This window comes from Callithrix jacchus, chromosome 4, assembly GCF_049354715.1.
Source record: "Callithrix jacchus isolate 240 chromosome 4, calJac240_pri, whole genome shotgun sequence".
NCBI lineage: Eukaryota > Metazoa > Chordata > Mammalia > Primates > Cebidae > Callithrix > Callithrix jacchus.
This window is the reverse complement of record NC_133505.1, coordinates 161,417,074-161,441,313: the sequence shown is the minus strand read 5'-3', so window position 1 is coordinate 161,441,313 and position 24,240 is coordinate 161,417,074. Positions and strand designations below refer to the sequence as shown.

At 41.9% G+C, this 24,240-nt stretch overlaps 1 long non-coding RNA gene across 1 annotated transcript in view; it reads left to right on the top strand.

Moving 5' to 3' along the window:
• The window catches only part of LOC103792688 (uncharacterized), a 99,394-nt gene that overhangs the window by 43,907 nt on the left and 31,247 nt on the right, over nt 1-24,240 (top strand). Inside the window, exons 2-3 of the long non-coding RNA XR_008480891.2 lie at nt 8,666-8,709; nt 22,308-22,457. This is a non-coding gene — a long non-coding RNA (uncharacterized LOC103792688). The remainder of the gene's footprint in view (nt 1-8,665; nt 8,710-22,307; nt 22,458-24,240) is intronic.

Genomic DNA, 24,240 nt, shown 5'->3' with positions numbered 1-24,240 from the left:
TCCTGAGCTCAGGAGTTTGCAACCAGCCTGGGCAACACAGTGAAACTCCGTCTCTGCTAAAATACAAAAAATTAGCCTGGCATAGCAGCATGTACCTGTAGTCCCAGCTACTTGGGAGACTGAGGCACGAGAATTGCTTGAACCTGGGAGGTGGAGGTGACAGGGAGCTGAGATGGTGCCATTGCACTCCAGCCTCAGGGACAGAGTGAAACTCCATCTCAAAACAAAAAACAAATTTGTTAGGAGGGTAGATGTCACATTAAGATTTTTTACTAACATAAAAAAAAAAAATAGAACAAGTGTAGGCACTGAGCATAGGGTACCACCCAGGCTGGATAGGTGTGTGGATCAGCACAGCACTCCGGGTACATTCATGGAGACAGACAAGTGCCCTGCACACCCTCTCCAGGCCCTCATCCCAGTTTTTCATGAGACCATATTTGTGTGAAAGTAAGTCATATCTGTTCCATACTTAATGTAGTCAAGAGACTGAAAAAAATGTAGCTGCCTTCCTAAAAGTAGTAGAAAGATAGTTGAAAAATGGCTATAGCCACTTTAAGAAAAGGTAGTTTTCTAATCCTATTCCACAGAATTATTATCGTCATCATCACTGTACTTGAGCTTGTGGTGGATAAGGAATATTTATCTACTTAAAACAAATTTTTTTTAGAGGCAAGTCTTGCTCTGGTGCCCAGGCTGGAGTGAATCACAGCTCACTGCAGCTTCAACCTCCTGGGCTCAAGAGATCTCCTGCCTCAGCCTCCTGAGTAGCTGGGGCTACAGGCACATACCACCATGCCTGGCTAATTTTTCCATTTTTTGATGGGATCTCACTGTGCTACTCCAGCTGGTCTCAAACTCCTGGGCTCAAGTGATCCTCCCACCTCAGCCTCAGCCTCCCAAAGTGTTGGGATTACAGGTGTGTATTAGTAAGGGTTCTCTAGGGTGACAGAATAGGATATCTATATATCTAGAGGGGAGTTTATTAAATATTAACTTACAGGATTACACGGTCCCACAATAGGCTGTCTGCAAGCTTGAGGAGCAAGGGGGGCCAGTTCGAGTCACCAAACTGAAGAACTTGGAGTCTGATGTTCAAGGACAGGAAGCGTTCAGCACAGGAGAGATGTAGGCTGGGAGGCTAGACCAGTCTCTTCTTTCTACTTTTTTCTGCCTGCTTTATATTTGCTGGCAGCTGATTAGATGGTGCTCACCCAGGTTAAGTGTGAGTCTGCCTTTCCCAGCTCACTGACTCAAATGTTATTCTGCTTTGGCCATGCCCTCACAGGCACACCCAGGATTACTATTTTGCATCCCTCAATCCAGTCAAGGTGACACTCAGTATTAACCCTCACAAGATGTGAGCCACCAGGCCGAGACAATTTATCTACTTTCTAAAGCAGCAGCAGCAGTTCTGATTCTGGATGCAGTTACCAATTAGGCATAAAAAGTTGCTTTGTTTTGCTTTGGGGCCCTCTTTCTCCTTCTACCCACATTACCTCTCTTGTTCTGCTCTCCCTGGAGAATCTCTTCATTTATTTGTTCATTCGTGTAACAGACATTTATTGGTTACCTTCTGTGCCAGGCAGAAGAAATACAAAAATAAATAAGATATAGTCCTTACTCTTCAGGATGGTCTAAAGAAGTGAGATTATGAGAGCAAGGACAAAAACGTAAGAGAGAAACCTTTGCCGAAAGCATTTCAGCCTTGAGTGGTTAGAGACCATCAATATTCTGGATAAAAGCCGAAGGTTAATTAACTTCACCACAGAAGCATTCAGTTTGCCAGATGGTAAGAGCTGAGGCTATTACTCAAACCTGGAGTATTTACACTATTACACTCTGAAAAGTAGGGAGGGAAATAATATGTAACAAATTCCTATTTTCTCACAGATTTCACACATATCTGCCCCCCACCCCTGCCCTTTTTCTCATTCTGTAGACAGAGTCTCATTCTGTCACCCAGGCTGGAGTGCAGTGGCACCATCTTTGCTCACTGCAAGCTCCACCTCCTGGATTCAAGCGATTCTTTTGTCTCAGCCTCCCGAGTAGCTGGGATTATGGCGCCCACCACCACACCCAGCTAATTTTTGTATTTCTAGCAGAGATGGGGTTTTGCCATGTTGGCCAGGCTGGTCTTGAACTCCTGAGCTCAAGTGATCCACCTGTCTCGGCCTTTCAATATGCTGGGATTACAGATGTGAGCCACGGTGCTCAGCTGTATATCCCCTTTTAACAGATGTGAAGACAGAGGTTTGCAAGTGAAGTAACATACCAAAGTCCACGGTCAGCAGAAGAGCTGAGATTTGAACTTGAGTCTGCTGACACCTGAATCCAAGCTTTTTCTGCTTCATCACACTGCATATGCAGGAAGAATTCTCTAATTGTAGTGCCTCAAACCCTGAACAGGTCAAGGGCAACAACATTTTTGGACAAGAAGGCCTCCCAGCATCATTTTGTCATCAAGGCCAGTGAATGCATGTAACACTGGCTGTGTGTAGTGATGGCTGAACTATCATGTCCTACTCTGCTAAGAAAGCAAACTGGAGCATCAGCCAATTGAGTGCACAGGCTGAGGGGCATGGCTTTGCATAGACCCTCATTCAACAGGGGCTGCAGAGTGGAAGTTGGATGCAGTGTCTTTCTTTTTTTTCTTTTTCTTTTTTTTTGAGATGGAGTCTCGCTCTGTTGCCCAGGCTGGAGGGCAATGGCATGGTCTCAGCTCATTGTAACCTCCACCTCCCAGGTTCAAGTGATTCTACTGCCTCAGCCTCCTGAGTAGCTGGGATTACAGGCACCTGCCATCACACCTGGCTAATTTTTTTTTTTTTTTAATTTTTAGTAGAGACAGGGTTTTACCATGTTGCCCAGGCTGATATTGAACACCTGACCTTGTGATCTGTCCACCTCGGCTTTCCAAAGTGCTCGGATTACAGGCGTAAGCTACCGCACCCGGCCATGATGAAGTGACTTCAATGGTGTCTACTCAAGTCATCAAACCTCAGTTCTCCATCAGCTCCCACGCAACCCACCAGACGGTCTAAACACTTTTCAGAGCAGTAGAGATGCTTTGTTTTTGTTTTACACCTGCTTTTGGTCCTAATATAATGGCATTACAAGAGATTAGTAAGTGGGCTTCACTTTTACAAAAGGCAGGAATGATTTGAATATCAAAATTTAAAACTTCTTCAGAAGTCTTTTGGCCAACTCTGGACACGCTATATTCTGAATTCTTCCAGAATGATCTTTGCTGTACTAAACACTTGGAACTGTTTTTTCATGACTAAGCTGGGTTCTCTCATGTTCAGGACCTCACTCTTCAACCCCACCCTGCATGTACTGTTGTCGCTGACAGGAAGGGTTGTGATAACAAGGAAATCCGTGATTCACAGGAAAATCTCCCTTCATTCCTCACCTACCGACCCTCCGCGGTCATGTGCTTTGAAATCCTTGAACATTAGGGGAGTTTCCAGGATTGTTTTGATTGCCTTTCCCTGAATCTCCCTCCTACCCAGGCTCTCCTCCACTTTTTCCACTTATTAAAAATCAAACCCAAACAAAAATGACAACAGGACCACACATCACAAAACCAGAAAGTCTTAACTAGCCCACAGTTGTCATCTTAAAATCAAACACACACACGAACTCAATCCACGTAATATTCCCATCACATCCTTTGAGACTTCAAAACCCAAGACTAGCAACATAAATTCCAAAAGCTTTTTTTGGCAAGCAGATACCAAACATGCATTTTCTAAGTCCAAGAGAAAGAAATGAGGAACAGTGCTTTTCTTTTCTGCATTCAGAGTTGCTGGGGCTATTCTCCATTCCCCGCTCCAGTTCCAAGGGCTCAGCCAGGCTTCCAGCTCCTGTGTTGCGTTGGCCTGACCAGGGCTTTTTGGCTATTGCTACAGTTGCCAGCTTCTGGGCTGTGAAGGTAACAGTTTGCAGAATGTGATTCGAGATCCCCTTTCCAAAATTATTGTTCTTCCTTCTTATCTGTTCCAAAAGCAGAACCATTTGATTCTTGATTAGTGGATGCAGGTGGAGGCAGAAGGCCCTACAAGTGACAGGTCAGGTCTTCATTAGCATACATGATTTTTTAGGCCAGTTGACTGGCAAGTTGATAAATACAGAAAGCAACATCCTGAGGTGTAAAGATACAAGGGCCGTAGAGAAAGTAACAACAAATGTCAGTTGACTTTAGGCACCTCAATTTGAATCAAAGAAAAGGAAGGAGCCGGACGTGGTAGCTCACTCACACCTATAATAGCAGCAGTTCAGGAGGCCAAGGCAAGGGGATAAGGGGATTACTCGAGCCCAGGAAAGTTTGAGATCCGTCTGGACAACATAGGGAGACTCCATCTCTTAAAAAAAAATAGCCAGGTGCAACTGGCACCTGCCTGTAGTCTCAGCTACTCTGGAGGCTGAGGTGGGAGGATTGCTTGGCCCCAGGAGATCAAGGCTGTAGTGATCTATGACTGTGCCATTGCACTCTAGTCTGCGCGATAGAGTGAGACCCTGTCTCAAAAAAAAAAAAAAAAAAGAAAGAAAAGCTGAAAAAGGCACCCAGCAGAAGAGAGAGATGTCTAGAGGAGAGAAAATGAAGCTTACGATGTTGCCGTGGCCTGACCTCTTCTAGAGGTGGAATTGACTAGTTTCTGATTCTCTAAATACAGATGAGGAAAATTGAAAAGAGGAAATAAAAATCAGAAAATGTATATCAGTTTCAAAAACAATTTGACTCAAAAAAAGCTGTAAGATACTAATCTGTGTTGACTCACAGCAAATACTCATAAACAACTGATCTCTCTAATAAAGTCACTCAGCTTTTTAACTTTTTTTTTTTTAAAGCTATAACATCACTTTAGAAACTGACAAACTTCAGAGAGAGGCAAAGAAACTGTTACTGACATTTCTTAATCCACACATTTATGGTCAATTGATTTTTGACAAAGGTGACAAGAACACACAATGGGGAAAGGATAGTCTCTTCAACAAATGGTGTTGGAACAAATGGCTCTCCAGAGGCAGACAAACTAAATTAGACCTTTGTCTCACACCATATACAAAAATCAACTACTCAAAATGGATTAAAGACCTAACCATAAGACCTGAAACTATAAACCTAATAGAAGAAAACACAGGAGAAAAGCTGCATGACATTGGTCTAGCCAATGATATTTTTGGATATGACCCCCCAGAAGCACAGGAAACAAAATCAAATATAGACCACTGGGATTGTAATTTAGTTTGTGGTCAAACTAAAAAGATTCTATACAGCCAAGGAAACTTTCAGGAGTGAAGAAACAACCTACAGATTGGTAGAAAATATTTGCAAAGCAAAGAAAAAAAACCCAACAAGATAGAAGAAAAAGAAAATATTTGCAAAGCATACATGTGATGAGGGGTCAAAATCCAAAATGCATAAGAAACTCAAACAACTCATTGGTAAGAAAAGTAGGAAACCAACTAAAAGATGGGCAAAGCATCTGAATAGACATTTCTTAAAAGAAGATATACAGGCTGGGTGCGGTGGCTCATGCTTGGAATCCCAGCACTTTGGGAGGCTGAGGTGGGTGGATCACGAGGTCAGGAGTTTCAGACCAGCCTGTCCAATATGGTGAAACTCCGTTTCTACTATAAAATACAGAAATTAGCTAGGTGTGGTAGCACATGCCTGTAGTCCCAGCTACTTGGGAGGCTGAGGCAGGAGAATTGCTTGAACCCAGGAGGAGGAGGTTGCGGTGAGCTGAGATGGTGCCACTGTATTCCAGCCTGGGCGACAGAGTGAGACTCCATACCAAAAAAAAAAAAAGATGTGCAAATGACCAATACGTGTATTGAAAAATGCTCAATATCACTAATTATCAGAGCAATGTGAATTGAATTGAAACCACAATTAGATACCCTGTTAGAGCACCTGTTAGAACAATCAAAAAGACAAAAGATAACAGGTGTTAGAGAGGACGTGGAGAAAAGGGAATCTTGTGCACTGTCAGTGGGAAGGTAATTAGTATAGCCATTATGGAAAACATTATGGAGGTTCCTCAAAATTAGAACGACCTTAAAAATAGAATGATGATCTAGCAATCCCCCTACTGGGTATATATGCAAAATAAATTAAATCAGTATGTTGAAAAGATATCTGTATTCCCATGTTCATTGCAGCACTATTCACGATAGCTAAGATATGGGATCAACCTAAGTGTCCATCAATAAATAAATTATTTTTTAAAATTTCCCAGATTAATGTTCTTAATTTAGAGAAATTAATTTTTAAAATGTGGTATATATACTTGATACGGTTTGGTTGGCTGTGACCCCACCCAAATCTCATTTTGAATCGTAGCTCCCACAGTTCCCACATGTCATGGGAAGGACCTGGTGGGAGGTAGTTAAATCATGGGTGTGTTTGCCTTTCCCATGCTGTTCTCATGATAGTTAAGTCTCACGAGATCTGACCGTTTTATAAAGGGGAGTTTCCCTGCACCAGTTATCTCCTGCCTACTGCCATGTATGACATGCCTTTCACCTTTCACCATAATTGTGAGGCCTCCCCAGCCTTGTGGAACTGTGAGTCCATTAAACCTCATTTTCTTTATAAATTATCCAGTTTCAGTTATGTCTTTATCAGCAGCAGGAAAATGGACTAATACAATATTACACAATGGAATACTATTTAGCCTTAAAAAAGAAAGGAAATTCTGTTTTTTTGCAAAAACATGGATGAAGCTTGAAGACATTAAGTGAAATAAACCAGGCACAGAAAGGCAAATACTATACGACCTCGAATATATAAAACACCTGGTTTTATCATGTTTCGCTGTATTGTGCTTCACAAATATTATGGTTTTTACAAATTGATGGTTTTCGGTAACCCTGTGTCAAGCCAGTCTGTCAGTGCCATTGTTCCAACAGCATGTGCTTACTTTGTGTCTCTGTGTCACATTTTGGTGATTCTTGCAATATTTCCAATGTTTTCATTATTATTATATCTGTTCTGTGGATCTGTGATCGGTGATCTTTAACATTTGTAATTATTTTGGGGCTTTGCAAACTGCATTCATATAAGACAGTGGATTTAGCTGATAAACATGTGTGTTCTGACAACTCCACCAACCAGCGTTTCCTCATCTCTCTCTCTCCTCAGACCTCCCTGTTCCCTGAGATACCAATATTAAAATTAGGCCAATTAATAACCCTTTAGTGGCCTCTAAGTGTTCAAGTAAAAGGAAGAGTCACATGCCTCTCACTTTAAATCAAAAGCTAAAAATGATTAAGCTTAGTGAGGAAGGCATGTTGAAAGCCAAGGCAGGCTGAAAACTAGGTCTCTTGTGCCAAACAGTGAGCCAACTTGTGAATGCAAAGGGAAAGCTCTTGAGGAAATGAAAATTCCACTCCAGTGAACACACAGATGATAAGAAAGCAACACAGCCTTATTGCTGTTACGAAGAAAGTTCCAGTGGTCTGGATGGAAGATCAAACCAGCCACGACATTCACTCATGCCAAATAACTTTTCCATTGACTCTTTCAAATGGGTTCTTCCTAAGTTGGACAGATTGAGTGAATAATCGGACAGAGGAATCAGCACTGAATCTGAAAGTTTATAACTGCAAGCACTTAGATGATGGTTAACAAGCTGAATTCAGAAATTGTAGAGAGAATTTTGGAAGGATTTTCTATGGTACATTTATTTAATATAAAAGACACCCCAACTTTTTGTAGTATATGTATGTTAACTCTTCCAGAACATTTTCTTTCAAAACTAAGTGTAAATTTAGGTCTCATACATTTGAAAGACAGGAATTTCCAGCTCTAAAAAGACTACGTGTTACACAGAGTTTTAAAAATACCTGTTTTGCGTAATAGCTGATACTTTCCAGGAAAGGACTGGAGAACTTTCTGTGCTCACGGTTGGAACTATCCACTTAATCTATTTTTAGCACAGAAAATGATTTTAAAAGCATTGTTTTTAGGAACTTGAAACCTTGGGGAAGAAAATTTGGATTTAAAGGACTGACTTCTGGATACTTGTGGGTGGTGGTAATACAATTTTTCACGCTTGTATTTCTCGAGCTTTGGTAGGAAGTTGAGGCATGTTGGCGTTCACATGCTTGCACATTGTAACAGTCTAGGAATTTTGTTCAAAATACAAAACAAACATATCATCTTTTCCAAGTGTTGACATTGCCATAGGAATGTGTTTTTATTTCTGTTTTTGAAAGAGGGTTTTAATATCCTGTGCAACACTTACTGACAGTCCTATCAGACTTGGTAGCAGTTTCCAGGAGTAGAATAACTATCAAGACTGGAAATTTGCAGGAAGACAGTGAAACACATTCTGCATGGCTATAAGTAGCTGTTTCAGAGTCTAAAATAATGAAGTAAAGGTGATGATATTTCAAAGACATTTCAAACATTAAATGACTTGTAGATTTTGTGTGTGTGTGTGTGTGTGTGTGTGTGTAACAATCAAGGCTACACAAATAGATTGTTTCCGGGGGCAATGTGATGTATAAACACAATTTGGTGCTTGTTCCACTGAACTTCTGGCTTCTAATTCTAACAGGATTCTTTATTGGGTCCTTTAGAAAGACTTAAGATTTTTCACTTAGATAAAAAAATACTTGAATGGTAATTGACATTTCTTTTTTCTAACAGATGGTGCTATCTTGCTGCCAACGATTCCACGGCAGACCCTCCAGGTAAGTCCTTTTCTCTAGTTATCAGCTTTGCATGTTCAGTACATTGGCCCATGAGCCAATTGGATATCATGATGTCTTCAACAAAGTCTCTTTAAAAACGCTCTAATAATACATGTATTTAATTCCTCAATAATTTCCTTTCATTCATTTTTTTCTCTTTATTAAAAACCAGGCATATCATAGACATATCACTTGCTCCTGGCTTGTGAATACGCTTTGTTTGACTTGGCTGTGGTTAGATTAAAGGAAGGTATTCATGAACACAGCCAGACTGTGTTGACCTAAAATACCAAAGAGAGTTTGAATAACTCTGCTATGTACAGCTCTTACTATTTAAAATGGAAAAGATAGCTTTATTGTGTGAGAACCTTTCAGAAGCTGAAGTCACCTGATGACCTCTCCAGGTCTCTTTCAGTTTTGTGATTTCTCGACACCGCGATTTTTGAGTTGTATTCGGCCTATTAAAGTTGTCGAACACAACATGTAAATGTAGATCTAGCTAACAGCAGTCATTTGCATCTCCTTGGCCAATTTTCTGTTGAATACTGCCACCTTTAATGGAATAGCTTAAAAATTAAATGTACATATAATAATTATATTGGATTATATTAAATAGTTAACGAAGTATGTCTTTATAGAGCAATTTTAATTTCATCACTCGTTATCTTTTAACTTTTTACCTTGACAAATGTCAAACATATATGCAAATAGTAGGAATAGTGTAATAGCATATAGGTATCTTGGGTAGGTACCTAGTTTTTGAACTGCTCCTCAATTCCATTATCCATCCTCCAGCTTCACTCATTGTAAATATATTGCCATCTCGTTTTATCTATGGTTCCCTATCTCTGACACCACATTGGTTGTTTTTTATAGCTTTATTGAGCTATAATTTTGTTATATTATTATCATTTTTACAATTAGGAGCATCTTTTCATAGTTTTATCAATAACTGTATTACCATTGTCACACTGTGCTCTGGTCTGAATGTTTATTTATTTATAATTTTGAGATGGAGCTTTGCTCGGATTGCCCAGGCTGGAGTGCAGTGGCGCAATCTTGGCTCACTGCAACCTCCGCCTCCTGGATTCAAATGGTTCTCCTGCCTCAGCCTCCCAAGTAGCTGGGATCACAGGCATGTGCCACCACCATGCCTGGCTAATTTTTGTATTTTTGGTAGAGATGGGGTTTCTCCATGTTGGTCAGGCTGGTCTCGAATTCCCAACCTCAGGTGATCCACCCCCCTCAGCTTCCCAAAGTGCTGGGATTACAGGCATGAACCACCATGCCCGGCCTATTATTATTTTAAATAGAGCTGGAGGTCTCACTATGTTGTCTAGGCTGGCCTTGAACTCCTGAGTTCAATTGATCTTCCTGGCCTGGCCTCCCAAAGTGCTGGGACTGCAGATGTGAGCCACTAAGCCCAGCCTATAATTTTACCTTCCATGAATTTAATCAATTGTAAGTGTATAACTCAGTTATTTTAGATTAATTTCTAGAGTTGTGAAATGATCACTCCAATCTAGCTTTGGAATATTTCCATGATATTTCCCTGGGTCTGTTTGCAGTGAATCCCTACTTTCTCACCCAGTTCCAAGTAACCACTAATCTACAAATTGCCCCTTTCTGGACACCTCATGTAAATGTAATCATACACTATGCAGTCTTTTGCATCTGGCTTCTTTTACTCAGCATAAGGCTTTTGGTGTAATGTCCACCCATGTTACAGCATGTAGTAATAGTTCATTCCTTTTTGTTGTTGAATTGTATTTTATTATATGGATATGTTACATTTTCATTATCCATTCATCAGCTGATTGACATTAGCATCGTTTCCAGTCTGGGGCTATTATGTTGTGTATAATGCTGTTGTAACCATTCATGTGAAAGCTCTTTTGTGAACATGTATTTTCCTCTCTCTTGGGTAGTTACCTAGTTGTGAAATTGCTGAATTGCTTGGTAAGATTATATTTACCCTTTTAAGAAGCTGCCAAACTGTTCCTCAAATGGCTGTACCATTTGTATTCCCAGAAGAAACCACATTCTCACCACCATTTGGTATTATCTGTCCTTTTTAGATAGCTGTGCTAATGGGTGTATAGTGTTATCTCATAGTTTCTAATCATCTTTTAAAAACATCTATTACATTTGTTGAATGAGGCTAGTTTTTTCTTTGTCCCAGATGACTTTTCTAATTTCTAGGTATTACAAAGAATCCTGAGTTAGTAATTAATGTGTTCACCTCCATGTATCAATCAAAACTTTCAAACTGATTTAAATTTGAGGCAACTCTGTCTCTCCCTCCACTCCCTGCCCTCACACGCAGCTGGGGAAGGCCAGCAGAGGCCAAGAAGGTGAGGCTAGCTTTCCTTCTTTTCCTCCTTATCCTTTGTTTTGAGATGCAGTCTTGCTCTGTCGCTCAGGCTGGAGTGCAATGGTGCAATCTTGGCTTCCTGCAATCTCCACCTCCCGGGGTCAAGCAATTCTCCTGCCTCAGCCTCCTGAGTAGCTGAGACTACAGACATCTGCCACCATGCCCGGCTAATTTCTGTATTTTTGCTAGAGACGGTGTTTCACCATGATGACCAGGCTGGTCTTGAACTCCTGACCTCTGGTGATCCACCCACTTCAGTCTCCCAATGTGCTGGGATTACAGGCATGAGCCACTGCCCCAGCCTCCTTCTCCCTCTTAACTTCTCCCCTTAATTTGCTGCTATGAAGGTGAGACAGGGAAGAGGCAGGGAGCAAGCAAGTCCTTCCCCATCAGGGACTGTCAGGCGGCACAGCATTTTCTGGGCTGCTGGGCTTTAAGGCTGACTCTACGTTACGCCCCTCCATTCTCTCACACGTAGACAATACATTTCCAGGCTCGCTGCTAGTTTATTCCCTTGGGAGCTAGAAATCTTATAATTACTTCTTTTATTTGTGGAGCTATTTTTGCCCCTGTAGTTTACCTTTCTGGGTAGGACCTAAAATAAACCCCTCATAGGAGGCCCACATCTGTGCTTTAGAAAACATGAACTCATTTTTGCCCCCCAAATGCTGTAACCACTGGTGACCCAACCCCACCGTCACTTCTTCAGCTCTCCCATCTTAGCCAGCCATCTCTTCTCTCTCACTTGAGATTTCTCAGCAGATATTAGAAAAGAGTCAGCTGACAGCCTAAACTGGGAGATCCCAAGGGGCTTGGGGAGAGGGATGGGCATCTCCAGTGCTGCCACACTTGGCAGCTTGGCAGGGTGTGGGCACACAGAGCACTCACGTCTGAAAGATTCCAATCTCCTCTTTCTTATCTCCTTAGTGAGGCGAGGGATTCAAAGTTATATGCCTGTTTTTGTGTGAAATCCTTTAGAAATTTGCATGTTGTTTGATACTTCACTCTGGCATATCTATTATATGTTCAGATAGGTCTGAGTGATAACATAAGTCACTCTGGCATATCTATTATATCTTGAGATAGGTCTGGGTAATGTAGCCAAAGATAGGTCATGTGAGTGTGTGTGTAAAAAAAAATTTATATATATATATATATATAACTATATATATAATACTATTTTTATTCTATCTTCCTAGAGTTGTAAAACACAATTATTCTGACTGCAGTCATTTGCTCTTTAATTGAAAAATTATCTATGTTGATGAATACACATCTGCATGTATGTGTATATATATACATGCACATATATGTTACATATATACATATATATGATCTATATATTTATCTACATATATAAATTCTCCAACACAGAAATAATTTTTTTTTTCAATCAAATAAAGGGCAGTGACTGAAGTCAGAATAACTGTGCTTGACACTTCTAGGAAGATAGACTAGGAAAGCAGTGGGTCATGAGCTATGAGCTTTGAGTTTGCTGTCTAGTTCTGTGTGGCTTAGACACACTTCTTAACCTCCCAGGGTCTAGCTTTTTGTTAAAATTAAGGAAATAATACATTTCTTCTTGGATATTGTAAGGATTTTCTTAAAAAGCATATGAGGGTGGGTGCGGTGGCTCATGCCTGTAATCCCAGCACTTTGAGAGGCCGAGGCATGTGAATCACCTGAGGTCAAGAGTTTGAAACCAGCCTGCCCAACATGTGAAACCCCGTCTCTACTAAAAATATAAAAATTAGCTGGGTGCATGCCTGTAATCCCAGCTACTTAGGAGGCTGAGGCAGGAGAATCACTTGAACCTGTGAGGCAGAGGTTGCCATGAGCCAAGATTATGCCAGTGCACTTTAGCCTGGGCGACAGAGCCTGACTTCACCTTGGAAAAAAAAAATCACATGAAAACTACCCAGCCCAGTGCCTGGCATGTAGTACTTGCTTCAATTACTGTGAGTTACAAAGTCAGATGACTGTATTAGTCAGCCAGGGCTGCTGTATGAGAAACTACAGACTGCGTGGCTGAAATGAGCAAAATTTATTTCCCTCAGAGTCCTGGAGGCTCAAACCCCCCAACTCACTAAGGATGTAAAAGGGCAAGAAGAAAGCGGACTCAACGATCTTAGATGTGGGTATTTAATGTGCCTCCCACGCCCTGCTGAGTGGAAGCCTTGGAGATGCCTGTCCCTCCTGCCAGGACTCCTAAGGGGGGCCTCGTTGGGGTCTCTCTGTTTGGACTGTCAGCTGACTGCCTGTTCTCCGATTCTCAAATTAGAAATCTAAAGTGAGAGAGAAGAGATGCCTGCCTTACTGATGGAAGAGCCAAAATAGATGAATTTTGGGGTAATGCAATTCAGCCCATAACAATAATTAAAAAGGGCTGGGCACGGTGGCTCAAGCCTGTAATCCCAGCACTTTGGGAGGCCGAGGCGGGTGGATCACGAGGTCAAGAGATGGGACCATCCTGGTTAACATGGTGAAACTCTGTCTCTATTAAAAATACAAAAAATTAGCTGGGCATGGTGGCACGTGCCCATAATCGCAGCTACTCAGGAGGCTGAGGCAGGAGAATTGCCTGAACCCAGGAGGCAGAGGTTGCGGTGAGCCAAGATCACGCCATTGCACTCCAGCCTGGGTACCAAGAGTGAAACTCCGTCTCAAAAAAAAAAATTTTTTTTAATAAATAAATAAATAAAACAATGATTAAAAAGGAAGAAACGAATCTGTCGTTCGTGGACTACATGGTTGTTTATTAACAGGGCAAAAGGCTGTGTGGTTAGACTATCAGAATTAATAAATGAATTTATTAAGTTGCTAGATATAAGGTCAATATATAAAAATCATTTATATTTCTATAAAATAGCAAAACACCCAATTGGAAAATAGAAATAAAAATATGATTTACATTAGCATAAAAACCACCAAATGCCTTGCAATAAATGTAATACATGAAATACAAGACTTTCTCAACAAAAGAAAAAAAACCCAAAATATTATTCATAGAATTGAGAGAAATGAAAGAAGATCTAATATATTCTGTTAATGGATTAGAAGACTCAAAATTGCTGAAATATCAGTTCTTTTAAATAGACTTAAAGAGCAAATAACATCCTAATAAAAATCCCTACAGGTTTAATTTTGTGGAAATCGAGTTGATCTTAAAATTGATATGAAAATTCAAGGGGACATTGTCCTTGGTGGCTCGTGCTTGTAATCCCAGCACTCTGGGAGGCTGAAGTGGGCAGATTACAAGGTCAGGAGTTTAAGACCAGCCTGACCAACATGGTGAAACCCCATCTCTACCAAAAATACAAAAATTAGCTGGGTGTGGTGGTGTGCATCTGTAATCCCAGCTACTCAAGAGGCTGAGGCAGGAGAATCACTTGAACCTGGGAGGTGGAGGTTGCAGTGAGCCAAGGTCATGCCACTGCACTCCAGCCTGGGCAACAGAGCAAGACTGTCTCAAAAAAAAAGAAAGAAAAGAAAATTCAAGGGGAGAAAATAGCCAGGGCCATCTTAAAGAAGAATAAAGTTGGCAAACTTCCACTGCCAGATATCATGACTGTAAAGTTATAGTAACTAAAACAGTATGATCATGACTGTAAAGTTATAGTAACTAAAACAGTATGGTATTGATACAATGTTAGGATTTCCCAAAACTGAAACCAGGGTTCCTCAGGTTGGGAAATTCACTAGGAAGACTCGGTCTTTAGCTGTACTCATGGTTATGATTTACTACAGCAAAAAGATACAAAGCAAAATTCTGTATTCCAAGTGAAAAGATACAAAATAAAGGTACACCAAGAGCAAAGGGAAAATGTTCACGGGGTGAAGTTTGGAGGAAGGAAGGAACAAGCTTCCAAGAATTCTCTTTAGTGAATGCCTGGGGCTGGGGGTCACACAGGATGTGTTTACCTCTCCTGGTGAGTTATGACAAGTATGGAATGGTGCCTATCAGGGAGGCTCATCAGAGACTCAGTGTCCAGGGATGTTGTTATTGTTCTTCTTTTTAGAGAGGGAGTCTTGCTCTGTTGCCCAGGCTGGAGTGCGTGGTGTGATCTTGGCTCACTGCAACCTCCAACTCCTGGGTTCAAGCAATTCTCCTGCCTCAGCCTCCTGAGTAGCTGGGATTACAGATGCCCACTTCCACACCTCGCTAATTTATTTTATTTTTTTCTAGAGATGGGATTTCACCATGTTAGTCAGGACAGTCTCGAACTGCTGACCTCATGATCCACCCACCTCAGCCTCCTAAAGTGCTCAGATTACAGGAGTGAGCCACGACATCTGGCCTTAATTTTTGTATTTTTACTAGGTATGAGGTTTCACCATGATGGCCAGGCTGGTCTTGGACTCCTGACCTCAGGTGATCCACCTGCGTTGGCCTCCCACAGTGCTTGGATTACAGGCATGAGCTGTGAGACAGAGTCTCCTTCTGTCGCCCAGGCTGGACTGCAGTGGCAAGATCTCGGCTCACTGCAATTTCTGTCTCCTGGGTACAAGCAATTCTCTTGCCTCAGTCTCCCGAGTAGCTGGAATTACAGGCACCCGCCACCACGTCCAGCTCATTTTTGTATTTTTAGTAGAGACAGGGTTTCACCATGTTGGCCAGGCTGGTCTCGAACTCCTGACCTCAAGGGATCCTCCCACCTCGGCTTCCCAAAGTGCTGGGATTACAGGCATGAGACACCATACCTGGCCCCAGGGTTCTTCTTAAGGTCTTTTCAGGCACCCAAGTTCCAAACTCCCAGAATGAAAGCAAGTGTTGAGAAAAAACTGTATGGTTTGTACAAACACTTCAGGCGGAGTGAGCCAACTTATCCATTCTGACAATGGTGGGAACCCTCCCCAAATCTAAGTTCTCAGATGCCAACCAAAGGCCAATCTTCCATGTAGGCCTATCAAAGGGTAGCATTCTCAGGCCAGATTTCCTAACTCTTTTATGAGCAGGTGCAAAGATGGAAAAGTAGAGCAATAAAATAAAGAGTCCAGAAACAGATTTACACATAAACGGTCACCTGACGTATGACAAAGGTCACTGTGATACAGCGAGGAAAACATGCTATTTTAAATAAATGATGCTGGATCATTTGAGTATCTACACAGAAGAAAGGTAAACGTGCCACTTACTTTGCATGATACCCAAACATCGATTTCTGATGAATTAAGATAATAAAGTTTGAAGAAAACAACATGCAGGATGTCGTTACAACCTTGTAGGAAGGTGTTCTTAAAAGTACAGGAAAAGCTCTAACCATAAAGAAAAAGTTAGATACATACATGATTAGAGTTAACTTGTCATAACATACCATTATGAGAATAAGAGAAAATAAGTGGTAAAATGGGAGAATATAAGTATCATCTATAAAAGATTGAATGCAGAGGATGAGCCTGGTGGGTCACGCCTGTAATTCCAGCACTTTGGGAGGCCAAGGCTGGCAGATCACGAGGTCAGGAGATCAAGACCATCCTGGCCAAGATGGTGAAACCCTGTCTCTACTAACATACAAAAGATTAGCTTGGCATAGTGGCATGCACTCTTGTAGTCCCAGCTACTTGGGAGGCTGAGGCAGGGGAATCATTTGAATCCAGGAAGTGGAGGTTGCAGTGAGTTGAAATGATGCCACTGCACTCCAGCCTGGGCTATAGAACGAGACTCTGTCTCAAAAAAAAAAAAAAGATTGAATGCACAATATATAAAGAACTCCCATAAAGAAAAAAAAAAAAAAGGAAAGACAATGTAATTTTTAAAAGCAGACAAAAGACTTAATCAGGCAAGCCTCTAACAAAAGAGGATATCCATGTTTCCAATATATATATGGAAAGGTGATTCTGCTGCTTCCTATGCTGTTGTAACAACTTACCACAAACTTAGTGACCTACGGCTGACTCCTTAGAATACGCCCAATAGAAATGTGCACCAGTGTTCACCAAGGGCCATGTTCTAGAGTATACACAGTGGCTCCATGTATAATAACTCCAAACTAGAAACTGTTCAAATGAAGACATCATCGGTAGAGTGAATAAATAAATAAATAAATTGTGGCATGTTCCTACAATGGAATACTAAGCAGTAGTAAGAATTAAGGAATTGCTACTGTTACTACATGTAGCTACATGGAGGAATCTCCCAAACATAGTCATGTGTCAATATATGATGATATTATTTTATTTGTTTTTAGACAGAGTCTAACTGTTGCCCAGGCTGGAGTGCAGTGGTGCGATCTCGGCTCACTGCAACATCTGCCTTCTGGGTTCCAGTGATTCTCCTGCCTCAGCCTCTTGAGTAGCTGGGATTACAGGTGCCTTCCACCATGCCTGGCTAATTTTTGTATTTTTAGTGGAGACAGGGTTTCACCATGTTGGCCAGGATAGTCTCAATTTCCTGACTTTGTGATCCACCCATGATGAGCCTATATTCTGAAAATGCATTGGTAGGCAATTTCATCATATGAAAATAACAATGTACCTTCACAAACCTAGATTGTATAGCCTACTACACATCTAGGCTGTATGGAAGAGCCTATTGCTCCTAGGCGACCTGTATGTCAGGTCACTGGAGAGAATACTGTAGGTAACCATAATACAATGGTAAGTATTTGTATTTCTAAACATATCTAAACATAGAAAAATACAACAAAAATATGGTATAAAAGATGAAAAAATGGTACATTTGAATAGAGCACTTGCCATGAATGGAGCTTGCAGGATTGCGTGTTCCTGAGCGTGAGTCAGGGAGTGAGCAGTGAATGAATGTGAAGGCCCATGACGTGACGGCCCATGACGTGACTGTAGGTTTGGGCTGTAGACTTTATAAACACTGTACACTTAGGCTACACTAAATTTATACAATTTTATCTCCCTCAGAAAATAATTTTTTTTGAGATAATTTCACTCTTGTTGCCCAGACTAGAATGCAATGGCATAATCTCGGCTCACTGCAACCTCTGCCTCCCAGTTTCAAGTGATTCTCCTGTCTCAACCTCCCAAGTAGCTGGGATTACAGGCATGTACCATCACACCTGGCTGGTCTTGAACTCCTGAACTCAGATGGTCCACCTGCCTTGGCCTCCCAAAGTGCTGGGATTACAGGTGTGAGCCACAACAACCAGCAGATAATAAATTAATTTTAACTTACTGTAACTTTTTTACTTTATAAACATTAAAATTAAAGAAAATTTTGACTGTTTTTTGTTTTGAGACAGAATCTAGCTCTGTCACCCAAGCTGGAGTGTGGTAGTGTGGTCTTGGCTCACTGCGACCTCCACCTCCTGGGTTCAAGCAATTCTTGTGCCTCAGTCTCTGAAGTAGCTGGGACTATAATTGTGTGCCACCACACCTGGCTAATTTTTGTGTTTTAGTAGAGATGGGGTTTCACCATGTTGGCCAGGCTGGTCTCAAACTCCTGGCCTCAAGTGAACTGCCCACCTCGGCCTCCCAAGGTGCTGGGATTACAAGTACGAGCCACTGCACCTGGCCAATTCTTATGTAATAACTCTTAGCTGAAAATATAAACACATTGTACAGCTGTACAAAATATTTTTTTTTATATTTGCATTCTATAAGCTTTTTCTGTTTAAAAATAATTTTTTTTTTGCTTTTTTTTTTACTTTTTAAACTTTTCTGTTTTAAAAACTAAGACACAAACACACACATTAGATTAGGTCCATGTAGGGTCAGGATCATCCACATCATCGTCTTCCACTTCCACATCTGGTCCCACTGGATGGTCTTCTGGGGAGCTGTCATCTCCTATGATCACAATGCCTGCTTCTGGATGCCACCTGAAGGACCTGCCTGAGGTTGTTTTACAGTCACCTTCTCTTTTCTTTTTCTTTCTTTTTTTGAAATGGAGTCTCACTCTGTTGCCAGGCTGGAGTGCAGTGGTGCAATCTTGGTCCACCTCCTGGGTTTAAGCTATTCTCCTGCCTCAGCCTCCCAAGTAGCTAGGATTCAGGCGTGTGCCACCATGCCCAGCTAATTTTTGTATTTTTAGTAGAGACGGGGTTTTGCCATGAATGGTCTCGATCTCTTGACCTCGTGATCTGCCTGCCTTGGCCTCCCAAAGTGCTGGGATTATAGGTGTGAGTCACTGTGTCCAGTCTCTTTCTCTCTCTCTCTTTTTTTTTTTTTTTTTTGAGACCAAGTTTCGCTGTTGTTACCCAGACTGGAGTGCAATGGCATGATCTCGGCTGACCGCAACCTCCACCTCCTGGGTTCAAGCAGTTCTCCTGCCTCAGCCTCCCGAGTAGCTGGGATTACAGGTGCATGCCACCATGCTCAGCTAATTTTTTGTATTTTTAGTAGACACGGGGCTTCACCTTGTTGACCAGGATGGTCTCGATCTCTTGACCTAGTGATCCACCCACCTCGGCCTCCCAAAGTGCTGGGATTACAGGCTTGAGCCACCAGTGCACTCTAAAACAACAATATAAAGTATAGTCTCGTAAGTACATAAGCCAGTCACATAGCCATTTATTTTCATTATAAGCTATTCTGTCCTGCACATAATTGTATGTGCTATCCTTTACACAACTGACAGCAGAGTAAGTTTGTTTATACCAGTATTGCCACAAACATGTGAGTAACTTGTTGCACTGTGACATTATGATGCCACAATGTGATAGAAAATTTTCAGCCCAATTGCAGTCTATGGGACCATGGTCATACATGTCATCTGCTGCTGATGAAAATGTTGTTATACAGTGTGTGACCACAGCACGAAGCAAAAGCATTCAGACACACAGGAGAACATATTGCAATTATACAATACTCAAAAGCAGGCAAATTTAGTATATGGTATCAGAGGTCAGAACAGTGGACCCTTGGGGGGTGTTAATGAAAAGGACGGAGTGATGGGAAGTTTTGGCATTGCTGGTAATGTTCTACATCTTGATTTGGGTCTGGTTACACAAGTGTGTTCATTGTAAAAAAATTCATCAAGTTCACTATACTTCAGTAAAAAGATGTTTACTTATAAAACACAAAGTAAGTAAGTAAATATGCATTAAGTCTTTTTGAGAAATCTTTGAAAGGGAAGCAAGTCATTATCAAGTCAACTTTTCCCCTTCCCACCCCGCCCTGAAGTTTTTTACTTGAAGAAAAAAAATATTTCCTTTTCGGAATCCTCATACTCTCCAGTTGAAGGCTGAGTCCAATTTTAAGTTTGCAGAGTAGCTGGAAAGTTGAGAATATCCTTCCAGGAAATGGGTCCTGAATTGTTTGAATATGTTTCACAGGTTGTAAAAACAGTCTTGGTGGGAATTTTAGCTTCAGCATTTAGCCTACTTCCAACTGCATTTGCCTTCGAAACCCCAGTGACTAATCATCTCAGGTCTTGACAATGAGATTAAGATGAGTTTGGAAGTTCAGACACAAAAGGGATCAGTTACTAGCAAGCCAGTTTCTCTTTGTTGCGGCTTTTCAATAATGCAGACATTCCCAGTGGGCTCCCCCTTGTGTGAATGGAGATGTTCTCTAATTACAAGGTTCCACACAACACTTTAAAGTTCCTTTTCATCTCACCACACTTATTTGTTTTCTTGTTGATTTATTTATAAATATGCCTTAAGAAATTCTGTGGTGAAAGAGACTAAAAATAAAAGGGCCAAGTTCCTTTCTTCTGGAATCACAGAATCTAAATGTATGGAAACTGTAAGAATCATTTAGGCCGGGCGTGGTCACTCACGCCTGTAATCCCAGCACTTTGGGAGGCCAAGGTTGGCGGATCACGAGGTCAGGAGATCAAAACCATCCTGGCCAACATGGTGAAACCCCGTCTCTACTAAAAATACAAAAAAGTAGCCAGGTGTGGTGGCACATGCCTATGGTCCTAGCTACTCAGGAGGCTGGGGCAGGAGCATCGCTTGAACCTGGGAGGTGGAGGTTGAAGTGAGCTGAGATCACACCACTGCACTCCAGCCTGGGCGACAGAGCAAGACTCTGTCTCAAAAAAGAATCATTTAGACAGTCATGCCTATGCCTCCAGAGTATTGGGGGAACCATATTTCTTTCTTTCCTTTCCTTTCCTTTTCCTTTTTCTTTCTTCCTTTTTTTTTTGAGGCAGGGTCTTGCCCTGTTGCCCAGGCGAGAGTACAGAGTACAGAGGTACAATCATAGCTTACTGCAGGCTTGGCCTCTGGAGCCCAAGTAATCCTCCCACCTCAGCTTCCCAAATAGCTGGGACTACGGGTGTGCACCACTATGCCCGACTATTTTATTTTATGTAGAGATGGGGGTCTCACTATGTTGCCCAAGCTGGTCTCAAACTCATGGGCTGAAGCAATCCTACCTCCTCGGCTTCCCAAAGTCATGGGATGACAGCCGTGAGCCATGCACTTGGCCTGGAACCATATTTCTGAATCTTCATGTTTGTATATAAATTAACTTCCATTCCAGTTCCTTAAAGGGAAAATTGGAAGCATTAGGAGGGTCACTTCTGCCCTTCTCTCATCTGCCTTCACCTGGCGCCTTATTTGTGTGGTGAGACTGGGAAAGCACTGAGCACTCTGCACCCTGGTTCCCCATCTCTGGAAGCCTGAAGCCTCGCTCCTTTGTCGCTGAGGTGGTAAAGCGCTTCCTGACAAGGGTGCTATCTCTGCAGGCAGGGAGTGTGTGAACCGAGCTCATGGCCATAGGTACTAGGAGATGGACTGGGCTACAGATCCAAGCTGGCTTCTCCAATCTGCTCTTGTCTGTAATAAGCACCCATTTTAATCTCTTTCCTCCTGGCTTTGTGTCTTGTTCTTGACTGGGTTCATTCCCTTCGATTTCAGATGGCCACACGATGCCTAGCCACTGAATATTCTGCTCCTTCTATGAGGCTCAGGAAGTGTGGATGTATTGCCCTGCATAGTGAGCAGATTACACTGTTAGAAAGAAAAGATTTGCTAGGTATTAGAAAGGAGAAAAGGAGAGCGAAAAATGTACAAAGAAAAACAAGAAAAATAAAGGAGTTTGTCTTAGTTCTAGCTGCTATATCAAAGTACCCTAGCCTGGGTGGCGTTTCAACAATGAACTTGATTCTCTCACAGTTCTGGAGGCTGGGAAGTCTGAGGTGTCAGCACGGCTGAGTTCTTGTGAGGGCCCTATTCTGGTTTATAGACTGCCGACTAACTGCTCATTAGATCATCTTTTATAAGGGAACTAATTCCATTTATGAAGCCTCTACCCTCATGACCTGATCACTTCCTTTTCTTTCTTTCTTTTTTTTTTTAAGATGGAGTCTCACTCTGTCACCCTGTCACCCAGGCTGGAGTGCAGTGGTGGGATCTCTGCTCACTGTAACCTCCACCTCCTGGGTTCAAGTGATTCTCCTGCCTCAGCCTCCCAAGTAGCTGTTACTCCAGGTGCCCACCACCAAAATCGGGTAAGTTTCATATTTTTAGTAGAGAAGGGTTTCACCATGTTGGCCAGGCTGGTCTCAAACTCCTAACCTCAGGTGATCTGCCCACCTCCACCTCCCAATGTGCTGGGATTACAGGCGTGAGCCACTGCGCCCAGCCTGACCTGATCACGTCCTAAAAGCCCCAGTCCTAATGCCATCACATTGGGGATTGCAATTTCAACATATGAATTTCAAGGGTGGACACGACATCCAGACTAGAATAGAGTTAAACATTGAAATGCTGGATTCAGGAATTCAGCTGCCTGCCGTTCTCATTAGTAGTATTGCTGTCTAAAAAATCTACAAGAAAGGTGGCTTTATTATTTTTTCTGATGATACAGGTAATACTCATGAAGAAAACCTGAGCAACAGAATAATATAAAGAAAGAAACTGAAAATGCACCTAAAATCTTAATAGGGTGCTCACTAAATGTTTTGTGAAGAATTCTTCAGAGAAGGGATGTGGGAAAGTCTTCTGGAGTCCTGGAAATGTACTATATTTTATTTTGTTGGCAATCACATGGGCATATACAAAGTAAAAATGTATCAAGCTAACACTTCAGATTGGTGCAATTGACTGTATTTATTTTATGTATCAATTAAAAAATACTCCAGATATTTCACTCTGTATGTACAGGAGTAGAATTAAATTACCCATACTGTTTTGTTACGTGTTTCCCAAGGAATCATATTACAGAACTTCTCCTTGGTAGTACATTTACTCATACATCTTTGTCTTAGATAGGGATATTTGGTGTCAAGATTTAGAATCTTATTACAGCTATGCTATATGATCTGAATGTTTGTGTTTTTCCACCTCCTGAAAAAAATTCATGTGAAGTCCCAAGCCACAAGGTGATGATATTAAGAGGTGGGGCCTTTAGGGAGGTAATTAGATCAAGGGGATGGCAATTTCAAAAGTGGGATTTTTTAGCGCCCTTAAAAAAGAAAATAAGCTAAGGTGGCCAGGCATGGTGCATGGTGGCTCATGCCTGTACTCCCAGCATTTTGGGAAGCCGAGGCAGTTGGATCACCTGAGATCAGGAGTTCAAGACTAGCCTGGCCAACATGGTGAAACCCTGTCTCTACTAAAAATACAAAAAATTAGCTGGGTGTGGTGGCGGGCGCCTGCAATCCCAGCTACTCAGGAGGCTGAGGCAGGAGAATTGCTTGAACCCAGAAGGTGGAGGTTGTAGTGAGCCAAGGTCTAACTATTGCACTCCAGCCTGGGCAACAAGAGCGAAACTCTATCTCAGAAAAACAAACAAAAAAACGAAGCCGAGGGAATCTGTGTGCCCCTTCCACCATGTGAAGACTCAGCAAGAAGACACCTATTTATTTATTTATTTATTTATTTATAACAGAGTCTGGCTCTGTCGCCCAGGCTGGAATGCAGTGATGTGAGCTTGGCTCACTGCAACCTTTGCCTCCTGGATTCAAGCGATTCTCCTGCCTCAGCCTCCCAAGTAGCTGGGATTACAGGCACCCACCACCATGCCTGGCTAATTTTTTTTTTGTATTTTTAGTAGAGACAGGATTTCACCATGTTGGCCAGGCTGGTCTCGAACTCCTGACCTCAAGTGATCTGCCCAGCTCAGCCTTCCAAAGGGATTAATCCCCAACTGGGATTACAGGTGTGAGCCACTGTGCCCGATTGAGAAGGCACCATTTATGAGAAATTGGGCCCTCACCGGACGTCTACGGGTGCCGTGATCTTTGACTTACTGGCCTCTAGAACTGTAAAAAATAAATTTTTGCTGTTTTT